This window comes from Miscanthus floridulus, chromosome 12 (assembly GCF_019320115.1).
Source record: "Miscanthus floridulus cultivar M001 chromosome 12, ASM1932011v1, whole genome shotgun sequence".
NCBI classification, from domain to species: Eukaryota; Viridiplantae; Streptophyta; class Magnoliopsida; order Poales; family Poaceae; genus Miscanthus; species Miscanthus floridulus.
The window spans coordinates 8,975,552-8,988,106 of record NC_089591.1 but is presented as its reverse complement, the minus strand read 5'-3'; the positions used below and the strand labels follow the sequence as shown (position 1 = coordinate 8,988,106).

Below are 12,555 nucleotides of genomic sequence, written 5' to 3'. Positions count from 1 at the left end.
GGCCAAGCGGATCTCCAGCCTTGCCTCCTTCATGGTATGCATGCCTTTTTATTGTTTTCGTTCCTCCCCCCAGCTTTGATTGGCCACCATTTTCTCGATGAGAGCCGTAGCTTCATTGATGGTCAGGGAAAGGAACGCTCCTCTAGCAGCGGCATCCATGTGCCCTTCAACATGGGCATAAGCCCCTCATAGAAGTTCTAGAGCATGAGCTAGTTTTCCATCCTATGGTGTGGGTAGGCCTAGATGTAATCCTGCAGCCTCTCCCATGCCTCGGGGCTTCCAGTGAAGTTTGCTAGAAGTTTGAAATTTTTCCCCTCAGGCCATTGGTTTTGCCCATAGGGAAAATTTTCACGAGGAACGCCACGAAACATTTGTCCCACGTACTGATAGCTTCCTTCTCTTTGTAGAACCACTATTTCACCTTCCACGTGAGGGAAAAGGGAAAAGGGAAACAGACGGAGCCTAATACTAGCTGGTGCGACGTCTTTGATAACTATAGTGTCGCACAGCTCTAGGAAGTGTTGCAAGTGCATGTTCGCGTCCTTGCTAGGCAAACCATAGAATTGGTTTGCTTATACCATCATGATGAGGCCAGTGTGTAGCTCAAAGTTTCTAGTACCCGTGTTGACAGCGGGCCCAATGGGCATGTTGGCAACAGTGGGGGTGGAGTAGTCACGAAGTGACTTGGCCATTTTGGTAGTAGCAGATGGTATGGGGGTGCCAGGTTCAACTATCGGTGGAATAGCAGAAGAAAAAGCGGTACAAGACTTGCTCTTCCATAGGAGTGCCTCTGGATTATTGGTGTAGTTGTTTGGCAGATCAAAACCACTCATACACTATCCTGTTTTCATCCACAACAGGAAGAAAACAAGTAGAATTAGCCTACATAAACTATGGCTACCATTATATGCATGTGCTTATGATCATGACCTACTAGATTCTTTAACCTATGCCCTCCTCGGCAATGGTAGCAGAAATGTTTGTTGGCATTTCTTAGCGTAATCACTAAGTGTGGAGGTTTTATGTCCATCGTCGGCAACGCTGCTAGAAATGCCTATCGGTATTTCTTAAAACCATCACTAAGATTGAGTTAATCTTAGCAACACCACCAAGAAACACCAACTACGATAGTTCTTAACGATTATAGAAAATATCCGCAAGCGCACGGATCTATTGTTGTAGCATTTCACCTGAAAGTATTTAGGGTATTGTTATTTATATTTTCCCAATGAGGACAAGGTATAAGAGTCTAGCATGAGCATGAACAAGATTACATACTTGCATAGTGGACCATAGTGCATAGCAGGGGTAAAAATGGTAATCTCAGGATAGTGGACCCACATCTGAGCCATCCTCAAGGATAAAAGGAAAATAAAGAATAAAAGAATGTTCCTACATGGAGCCGGCATGTTCTAATATAACCGTGCATAGAATAGTTAATGATCATAAAAGCTATATGACTAGAGTTAGAACTAAGTTTAAGATGGATGGGGAGATCTCTGAGCACTTGTCTACCAGCAAGCATGAGAGACTTTAAAACTCCTACACAATACCCAAATGTGGGGGATTACAAGGGATGGACAGGGCTGTCACCACCTACCGCCTACCCCTCAATCGTGGGGCACTGTCACATCTGAAGGTTCCCGTATACCCAAGAACCATGCCCATGTACAAGGAAACTACCCATATCCCTCCAGGACTCTGACCCTATAGATCGATAAGCAAGAATATGGGCAAACCCAAAGGAACGACAAACCACCACCTCAACCCTAGCTCTACTTCTACTCTTACAAACCATATGAATGGTTAAGTATGAAGTTGAACATGTTGAGATCATAACACACAAACTAAATGCTAGTTTATATATCATGATTATAACAAGACAACTATACTCTAGTTCATATGCACTACTATATAAATGATATGAGTACATCACTATGGAAGAACTCTTCATAGTATTGTTCGTACCAAAATGTCACTCTTGTTCCAAGGAGACAAGCTCTCCAAGTAACTATTGCCTTGCTCACAAAAGTACTACTAAAACTAAAATAGAGTACAAGTAGAGAGGTGAGGTGTGTAGCTCCAAATGGTGTGTGTTGAGAATGAGCTCTAGCCCTCTTCTTATACTAGTGGCTTGGTCGGTTCAGCGCTGGAAAAATAGGAAACACCTAGGAATCGCTGTAGCATGGTGGCATGCAACCACCATAGAAAGGTGGGGCCAAGAGGAGGCGGCTGGGGTGCGCCCGCACCCTGGTGGGCTCGCCTCATGACTGCCTTCATGTTGTCGGTTCCTGGGTGGGCCTAGACCACTATCACATCAGTGCTCGGCCCAAATTCTTCGTTGGAGTGGGCCTTTGCTCTGCATTACGCTTTCTCTTTTGTGCATTTTGATCATTTTCCACTTGTATTCAAATATTTTTCATGCAAAACATGTTTTCTCCAATACAAGTGGAACTATGTTCATAGTAAAGGCATATGTGTCAAAAGATTGTTTATTTCTTCTATTTTGGATTATAATTGGCGATCGAATGTTGTCGTTAGTGACTGCCAACACAAGAATTCTAGGAAAAGTATTATGTGAGTCTATCCTTTAGTCATGACTGAAATAATCTTTCCCTAGGTTTTAAAGTTGTTTTATCAAAGGATTTTCAATTTGGTTTGAAATAGAAAGTATAACATATGAAAATAGAGTGTATTGGGATCAAACCTAACCGAGGACAAAGTTTAGGGCGAGGTGGCACCATGATGGGCTGGCGAGCCCAAAGAGGAGGCCAGACGACCTGCTCTAGGGTGCTCAAGGCCCTCTTCATTAGACGTGGTCCTTGATCCATTACTATCCGAATTTCTTGATTTTTATGATTCAATTCCGTCTTGTTGTCATAGTGTGTCCCCCCCACACTTGTTTTCCTATATACCTTTATGCACAACATGTGGAGACAAAACACATATCCAAAAGAAATATAAAGCAGATAATAATAATAAGACTCCTTTAATATCATAAGGCACTTTATTACACAAACAAAACTAAACATAAACTTCAACCACTTTAACAATCTGAGCTTGCGAGTAACCAAAACATACTATCTTTAAACACTTGACCTAACCACTCGTGCCTTATTATCAACTACCTAATTCTCACTTCCTCATCTTAGCAACAAAATGATTCAAAGCGTTTAAATCTTGTTGCAGACTCTTGCGATAAACATGTTCTTCATTGATTCTCTGTTCTAAGGTATAGACAACATCACTTAGATCTTCAATCTTCTGCTCTAAGAGGGTAATGGTCATTCATGGATGCTTATCCTTGTTCTCTGGAATAGCTGGTGGCACCTTCCTTTTCTTAGGGGGAACAACCTTGATCTGCTCTGGCGTAGCTCGGACTCCATCAATGGTTGTACATGGCGTGACTGACTTATATTTCACACATGTAACATCTCCAAACTTATTGGTCTTGACTCCAGTCAGCACCTCATGTCCCTTCAGAGGAAGGAGGTTGATCTCCTTCGTCACCTTGATCAGCTTCTAGACATCTAGATGAGGCTCTTATCGGCGTGGCTTGCCTTCAAGAAGTGGGCGTGGCAGCGGTGGAGCGATGACTGGATGACAGATAGCTTGGGCAAAGTAAGATTGGCTTGAGCGAATGATCTTGATCTCTAGAGGAACGATGCTCAGTGCAAGCGTGTCAGGCTTCTTGTTTAGATCAAAACCATAGGGGACGATCTGCTTGTTGGCCATGGGGACTAGACAGGAGGAGAGCTTTGCTGCTGTTGTAGAGAGAAGGCTTTGATGGGATAGCTATGGAGGTAGGTAGGGGCTCGTTTATATAGGGGGAAACAACTTGTAGCAGGGGTCAAGATCTATCTATTAGAGATCTCATAACGAGAAAAAACCAAATGCGTTGAAAAATTGCGGGATTGTGGAGAGGAAGGATCTAGAAGACACAAGAGAATTGATCGAGCGTGAGAGGGCTGATAGGTGGGCCAACCGACCTGTAGGTTGGGCTGTCTGACTCACATGTTATCTTCTTGTGGGGGGTTTTATCGTGGTGATTTCAAATCCCTATCTAATCCCAAAAAGTATATTTATGCGTTACGAAACGTAAAGAGGATGGCAGAGGTGTAAATCTATGGTAAAATTAGGAAATCTACGCCATCCAAATCCTTAAGTGGTTTTTTAGGTTCTAGAAAGATCTTGAGACAGTGGTCATTTACCTTAAATAATGTACCTTCATCATTTTGAAGTGTTACTGCTCTAGGCGACGAGGTGCTTATCACCTTGAATGGTCCTTCCCATTTCCCCTAAAGTTTTCCGTGCCCGAATAATTTGACCCTAGAATTAAAATGTAATACCTTATCTCTAGGGGCAAACTCCTTCTTGATCCTCTTGTCATACCATCTCTTTGTTCTCTCCTTATATATCTTGGCATTGTGATATGCTTTTTCACGCCATTCTTCAAGCTTAGAGAGTTGCATGTTCCTCTTGGTTCCTACATCTTCAAAGTCCATGTTCCATTGCTTGATGGCCCAGTGAGCCTTAAATTCTAGCTCGACAGGTAGATGATAGGTCTTTCCATAGACAAGTTGGTATGGTGACATCCCAATTGGTGTTTTATAGGCTTTTCTGTAAGCCCATAGTACATCAGGTAGTCTATCGTTCCATGCATTCCCCATCTCATTAACCGTCTTCTGTAGAATGTTCTTGATTTGTTTGTTTGATGTTTTTGCTTGGCCACTTGTCTGAGGGTGGTATGGAGTAGCGACATTGTGATGGATCCCATGTCTTAACAAGTAGTTGTGAAAGTTCTTGTCGGTGAAATGAGTGCCTCCATCACTAAACACCATTCTCGGAACTCCAAATCTTGGAAATATTGTCTCTTCAAACATCTTTTTGGAGTTCTTAGCATTAGTAGCTCTACATGGTATGGCTTCAACCCACTTAGAGACATAGTCAACTACCAGCAAGATGTACTCACAATTCTTTAACTTTGGAAATGGTCCCATGTAGTCAATACCCTAGACATCGAAAAGTTCAATCTAGAGGTTCTTGGTGAGTGGCATGGCATCTCTTGAATTAATATTCCCATGCCTCTGACATGCTCCACACCTCTAGATGAAGTCTTTCATATCTTCATACATGGTTGGACAAAAGAATCCACTTTGCTAGATCTTTGAATGAGTGCGGAATGCACCATAATGTCCTCCATATGGTGATGAGTGGCATCATTCGATGATCTTAATGCCTTCATCCACCAGTATACATCTTTTGATAGGCCATCAAAGTAGACTCTTAAGAGGTACGGTTCATCCCATATGTGAAGACGACTTTCATAGATGAGCTTCCTTTTGTTCTCCCCTAGTGGTATATAACCTGCAACCATAAAGTTAACAATATTTGCGTACTAGGGGCAGATTTCGTGACTTTGAAGAGCATGTCGTCCCGTAGTGAATCATTGATGGGCAATTCTTGCAAATTCTCAAACTACATTCTAGACAAGTGATCGGCAATAGAATTTTCTATTCCCTTTTTATCTTTTATTTCTAAATCAAATTCTTGGAGTAACAAAATCCATCTTATTAATCTAGATTTAGCATCTTTCTTAGTGAGCAGGTATTTTAAGTTAGCATGATCAGTATAAACAATTACCTTAGCTCCTACTAAGTAAGATCTGAACTTATCAATAGCAAAAGCAATAGCCAGGAGTTCTTTTTTAGTTGTTGCATAATTAAGTTGAGATCTTGTCAAAGTTTTGCTAGAATAAGCAATTGCATGATGCTTTTAATCTTTTATTTGTCCCAAAACTACCCCCATAGCATAATCACTAGCATCACACATAATTTCAAAATGTAGTGACCAATCAGGGTTTGAATGATTGCTGCAGAGATGAGTGCTTTCTTAAGAATGTTAAAAGATTTCAAGCATGCATCATCAAGTTCAAAGAGAACATCCTTGGCCAAAAGATTTATAAGTGTTCTAGCAATATGAGAAAAATCTTTTATAAAGTGGTGGTAGACCCTGCATGGCCAAGAAAACTGTGAATCCCTCTAATATTTACGGATAGAGGTAACTATTCAATTACTTCAATTTTAGCTCTATCTACCTTAATCCCTCGTTCAGACACCAAGTGTCCTAGGACTATGCCTTCTCTAACCATGAAATGGCATTTTAACCAATTAAGGACTAAGTGCTTTTCTTCACATCTTTATGAAACCTTGTCTCAATTTTCAAGACAATCATCAAAAGTTTTTCCATAAACAGAAAAGTCATCCATAAAAACTTCCATGATTTATTTAATCATATAAAAAAATATAGACATCATGCATCTTTGGAAAGAAGCTAGAGAATTATATAATCCAAAAGACATTCTATGGTAAGCATAAGTTCCATATGGATATGTAAAGGTGGTTTTGCTTTGGTCATCTGGATGGATCAGAATATGATGATAACCTAAATACCCATCAAGAAAATAGAAGAAAGAGTGATTTGCCAGTCGCTTAAACATTTCATCAATGAAGGGCAATGGAAAGTGATCTTTCTTGGTTGCCTTGTTAAGTTTTCGGTAGTCAATACACATCTACCATCTAGTGATGGTTCTTTGGGGGATTAATTCAATCTTATCATTTTTAACAACAGTCATGCCTCCCCTTTTAGGCACAACTTAAACAGGGCTTACCCACTCGCTATGCGGTATGGGATAGATGATCCTGGTGTGTAGGAGTTTCAACACCTCTTTTGTAACAACCTCTCTCATTAAATTATTAAGCCTACGCTATGGCTCCCTAGAAGGTATAGAGTTAGGATCTATAGGGATGTTGTGGGGGTATTAACCCCTATACCCTTATGGCTAGGCTTGGGCCAGCCCGAATCAGTGGGTCCGGTCCACCAAAAGACGATGCGCGGCCTAGTCAACCTAATCGGAGTCCCGCGCAAGGAGTCATGGCGGATTTGGCGATCAAGCAAGATCCTAGTCTGTTAGAATAGGAATCCTTATCCGGCCACATATGGCAATTGTAACTAGCTAGGATTAGTTTCCAGATCTGTAACCCTACCCCCGGACTATATAAGGCGGGCAAGGGACCCCTCTAAAAAACATCTCTCATTGACATATAGCAAATATAAATCAGACGCAGGACGTAGGTATTATGCCTTCTTGGCGGCCAAACCTGGATAAAACCTCGTGTCTGTCTTGTGTCACCGTCTTGTTTGTGGCTTGCGTATCTATCTGCCGACAATCTACTACCTTGGGTATACCCCTAGGTAGACTGCCGACCATATTTCATTGACAGTGGCGCGCCAGGTAGGGGGTGTGCGTACTGCTCTCCAAGCAAACAAGATGGTCATCATCTCTGGCTCCATGGCTACGCCGAACGGCCTCACGTTCACCGTTGGCCAGATCACCTAGACCACTGGCTCCGATGACTTCATCGCCATGACCCTGGAGGAGGCATGGATTCAGTCTGCGCCGACCACTGCTTCACCTGCATCGGCTACGGCTCCGACCATGGCAGATACGGCTCCGACCACGGCAGATACGGCTCTGACCACAATGGATCTGGCTTCGACCAAGGTACATCTGGCTCTGACCACGCCTGCATCATCTTCAGCCACGCCGATAATTCACCGTCCGTTTCCCTGCTACAAAGGGAAACAGATCGACAACACCGACCTACTCGACTCCATCGATCGGGTTGGCACCAAACTCGCTGAAACCCTAGCTCTGGTAAGTACGATTCAAAGTCAACCTAATGAGCAGGTAACCGCTCCCCACAATAGATCTACCCGACCAGCTCGGACCAGTTGTCCTGCACGACTTGGTACATATCTTGTGGTCATATCTACTCCTAAAGGGCGCTCCGCTCGTCGCCGGCCAGCCTCCGCGATGGCTCTCCGGCTCTCTAAGTATGAAGCCTCGACGGAGAACCACCAGGTCCAGCCCTACGGCCTATGAAACGCTGCCTCCAGCTATGCGCATAATCTACAACGCCGCTTGGATCTATGTTTTATGCACCGACCTCAGCCGAAGCCACGCAACTTCGTCAACATGATCCAAACTGAAGATTATCAAGAAGGATCCATCCACATAGTCCAAGAGGGCAACTCCAGCTCCTCGTCTGGCATTACATCTAATGCATCTGTCCACATCAAGCTTCAGCATCATGAAGATGAAGGCGTCAAGTATGATCTGGATATCCCAAACCACGCCTCGGGGTACTTACAATTCCCGTCTTTCCCGCCAAGACGAGGGGATTTGATCCATGTTGTCAGCAATGACGAACCGCCAGTAGTTGGCGAAACAGAACAAGAAAGGACTACGCGCGAAGCACGCAATATTGACCGGTTTAATCGCCGACAAATTGAAGCCGAAGCAGACCAGGAGGCACGATGCATAAGGGTCCAGCCACTTGACCTCAACGATGCTTTCGATAGGGTGGGGGACAAGCAGGTCTTCAGGACTCCAAGCGCCAACGTAGCCGTCGCCATGGCGACAATGCAATAGCTACCCAATACCCTAGAAACCCAAGCAGTTCGCGATGAAATACAAGCCTATCTGATGGCTGCTATGGCCCAGACCATAGAGATTGTAAATCAAGCCCAGGCTCCATCCGTCTCAGTCGAGTCAAGCCACAGCCGCCAGCACCCAAGTCACTCACTACCACTCAACCAACGTGGCTTGCGTAACAACGACCCATCAGACAACCGTCAAGGCAGAAATGGTGGCCATGATGGTGGCCAGGATGAAAACCACCATCGGGATGACAACCGCCGCGACATCCGAGACAATAACCACTGAGATAACCGCGATAATCGCCGCGATAACCACGGTTGCAGGGCTAATCCAGATGGCAATTGAGATCGCCATGATGGCAATAACGATCTCCATCATTACCTCGGTGGACGCGATCTCCGCGCTCGCATCAACTAGAGAGCCGACGATTGAGCATCCCACGAAAGTTATCGTCGTATGGAATATGACACTGCCCACGGCCCACCGGGTTTGAAGCAGTTTACTCCACACCTTCGCCAAGTCATATGGCCCAAGAATTTCAAGCTCGAGAAACTTCAAAAGTACGACAGCAAGGAAAACCCTGAATTATGGGTCATGCTCTATGAAACTACATGCAGATCAGCCATGGCTGACAAGCACATCATGTCTAACTATTTCCCAGTCGCTGTTGGCCATGCAGGTCACCAATGGCTGGTCAGCTTGCCGGTGAACTAGTTTGACTCTTGGCAGGAGCTCAAGCAAGCCTTCATCGACAACTTCATTGCAACTTGCGAGCAACCGGGAAACAAATACGATCTGCAACGGATTCGAGATCGGAAAGACGAGCCACTGCGCGAGTACGTTCGGTGTTTCTCGGAGATGTGCATCAAGGTCCCATCAATCTCTGACAACGAGGCAATCGAGGCTTTCATCACTGGCCTCTGCTTCCATGACGCCCTAAGGGACAAGCTCCTCCACAAGAGACCTAAATTGGTCACAGCGCTCTTGGCCACCGCTAAGAAATATGCAGACGCCGACGATGCTAAAAAGATAATTATTGAAGAAGCAGCAAGGGTTCCACGCTCCGACCACCCCCCACACCACGACGACTACCACGCCAACCGTGGTCAGAACAACAATTTTGACCGCCGCAACCAACGCAACGACTCCCGCGACCACCGCGACCAATGTAATCAGCGGCGTAATCACCGTGACGATTACAGGAGCAAGCATGCTCGGGAAGACGACGGCGAGGTCAACACTGTTAAAAAGGGTGGCGGATGTCGTAACTATGAAGATGACTACGCCAAAGCATTGAAAGGGCCCTGCCAGCTCCATCCTAAGTCAAACCATACCATGGAGAATTGCCGCGTTCTCAAGTCTATCTACACGCGTCAATAGGCTCCGGATACGTCCGACAAGCCTAACGACGCAGGGGAACAGCGCAATGAGGATAACGACGACGATGATGCAGACCCTCATCACAAGTACGTCAAGCCAACCGATCATGTACACACCATCATTGGAGGCAAAGTGTCCATCGAGACCAAATGAGAACGCAAGCTACTCGCCCGCACATGCTTGAACGTGGCCAACACCGACAACCTCCTCACCGATCCATGGCTCCCTCCATGGTCTCACCGTGAAATCTCCTTTAGCAGAAAGGACCAATGGGCTACAATACCTGAGCTAGGGTGTTTTCCTGTGGTCCTCGATCCTTGTATCAACAAGGTTCAGTTCGACAGAGTACTGATCGATGGCGACTGCTCCATCGATATACTATTCAAGAACAGTCTGCCTGCCCTAAAGATAGCTCAGGCGGACCTCAAGCCATACGAAGCACAGTTTTGGGGTGTTCTGCCCAGATAGAGCTCTACACCTCTCGGACAGATCATGCTACCTGTGTAGTTTGGGACCCCGGACCACTTCCGCACCGACTACGTCAACTTCGTGGTCGCTGACTTTGATGGCACCTACCATGCTATTCTTGGTCGACCGTCGCTCACCAAGTTCATGGCCATACCTCATTACAGGTATCTGGTGCTCAAGATGCCTACCGAGAAAGGAGTTCTAACCCTTTGGGGCAACATGTACGTAGCCTATACCTACGAAGATGATAGTTTCAAAATAGCAGAGGCTCACGACCTCTCTATTCGCATGGCTGAGACCATGCTCAATGCCAAGAAGACCTCGACCGACCACCTAGAGATCCCGGAGCTCAAGGCTCCACGCAAGAACATCAAGTCCAAGGAGCACAAGGTGATCCAGCTGGTCGACGGTGATCCTAGCAAAACAGCCCTTATCGGGGCCAACCTGGATCCCAAATAGGAAGACGTGCTCATCAGGTTCTTGAGGAGCAACGTGGATGTGTTCGCATGGAAACCTGCTGACATGCCCAGTGTACCTCAGAGCTTGATCGAGCACTCCTTGAATGTCAACGACAAGGCCAAACCTATCAAGCAGAAGCTACGACGGTTCGCTTGCGACAAAAAGGAGGTGATTAGGGTAGAAGTTACACGGCTTTTGGCAGCCGGATTTATTAAAGAAGTGTATCATCCGAAGTGGTCGGCCAACCCGGTTCTTGTACGCAAAAAGAATAATGAATGGAGAATGTGCGTTGATTACACTGATCTCAACAAACACTGCCCTAAGGACTCCTTCGGCTTACCTCGTATAGACGAGGTCATAGATTCAACCACCAGTTGCGAGCTGCTGTCCTTTCTCGATTGCTACTCTAGTTATCACCAGATCGCTCTCAAAAAGGATTACTAGATCAAGACATCTTTTATCACACCCTTCGGCGCCTACTGCTACATGACCATGTCATTCGGGCTCAAGAACGTTGGGGCTACCTACCAATGCGCTATACAAGCTTGCCTCAAAGACGAGATAAAAGATGACTTCGTCGAGGCTTATGTTGATGATATAGTTGTCAAAACCAAGGAAGCACATACCCTTGTTGACAACCTGGAACGCACCTTTGTAGCCCTTAACACATTCCAGTGGAAGTTAAACCCAAAGAAGTGCATCTTTGGTGTTCCTTCTGGCATATTACTCGGCAACGTCATCAGTCACGACGGCAAATGCCCTAACCCAGAGAAAGTCAAAGCCATCTTGGACATGAAGCCACCCAAAAAGGTGAAGGATATTCAGAAGCTTATCGGATGCATGGCTGCCCTCAGCCATTTCATATCAAGATTAGGTGAAAAAGGATTACCGTTCTTTAAACTACTCAAAGCATCCGAAAAGTTTGAGTGGTCGGAGGAAGCAAATGTTGCCTTCACACAGTTGAAACAATACCTTACATCACCTTCGGTCCTCACTGCTCCAAGAGAAGACAAGACACTCCTACTTTACATTGCGGCTACTAATCGAGTGGTCTCCACGGCCATGGTGGTCGAGCAAGATGAGCCCGGCCATGTCTACAAGGTACAGCGACCAATCTATTTCATTAGTGAGGTACTCAATGAGTCCAAGACTAGGTACCCACAGATTCAGAAGTTGATCTACGCCATACTGATAACATCCCGAAAGTTGAAACACTACTTCGATGGATATTGCGTGGTGGTCATGACTGAGTACCCTCTGTGAGACATCATTAGCAACAAGGATGCGAACGAGTGCATTATCAAATGGGTAATGGAGCTATGCCCCTTTTCCCTGGAGTTTGCAAGCCGCACTACAATCAAGTCTCAGGCACTCGTTGATTTCATCGTAGAGTGAACAGACTTAAGCACTCCTGTCTCTCCCAGATCTGATGAGTATTGGACAATGTACTTTGATGGCTCTCTCAACATCAATGGTGTGGGAGCAGGAGTCCTTTTCATGTCACTATCCAAGGAGCAGCTCCGGTACGTCCTTAGGATTTATTTCCCAGCATCTAATAATGCCGCCGAGTACAAAGCATGCCTACGTGGTTTGCGCATTGCGGTTGAGCTTGGCGTTAAATGTCTCTACATCTACGGAGACTCTGCTCTGGTCATCAACCAACTCAACAAGGATTGGGACACAACCAGCGAAAAGATGAATGCATACTGCAAATCAATCAGAAAGCTGGAAGGCAGGTTCTATGG

General features: G+C 45.3%; 1 non-coding gene across 1 annotated transcript; it reads left to right on the top strand.

Annotated features, from left to right (window-relative positions):
• Positions 1-219: 219 nt before the first annotated feature.
• On the top strand, positions 220-322 carry LOC136498712 (small nucleolar RNA R71). Its single transcript, XR_010769720.1, has one exon. It is a non-coding gene; the product is annotated as a small nucleolar RNA R71 (small nucleolar RNA).
• Positions 323-12,555: the final 12,233 nt, after the last annotated feature.